Genomic DNA, 416 nt, shown 5'->3' with positions numbered 1-416 from the left:
TAGTCAATTTGATTTCTGTGTATTCCATCTGGTGAGGTGAGGTCCATGTATATAGTCATCTTTTATGTTGTTTTAAAAAAAGCATTTGCAATGAAGAAGTTATTCGTCCTGAAAATTCTATCTTGGAATCTCCAGCATCATTTCTACCCCCAAGGCCAGATTTCCAGCTACTGCTTCATCCTTTTTGCTTCCAACTTTCACATTCCAATTATCAGTAATCATCAAATGTATCTTGATGACATGTTTGATCACTATCAGTCTGAAGAGATTGGTAGAATTCTTCAAGTTCATAGTCACTGGCTTTAGTGGTTGGTGCCTACATTTGAATAATACAAGTATTAACTTTGCCTTGATATTATTGTTGTTGTTAAATGCCGTTGAGTCGATTCTGACCCATAACGACCCTGTATAGGGCT

Source organism: Chrysochloris asiatica, unplaced genomic scaffold (genome assembly GCF_000296735.1).
Source record: "Chrysochloris asiatica unplaced genomic scaffold, ChrAsi1.0 scaffold00162, whole genome shotgun sequence".
Taxonomy (NCBI): Eukaryota; Metazoa; Chordata; class Mammalia; order Afrosoricida; family Chrysochloridae; genus Chrysochloris; species Chrysochloris asiatica.
Note: the sequence above shows the minus strand (reverse complement) of the source record.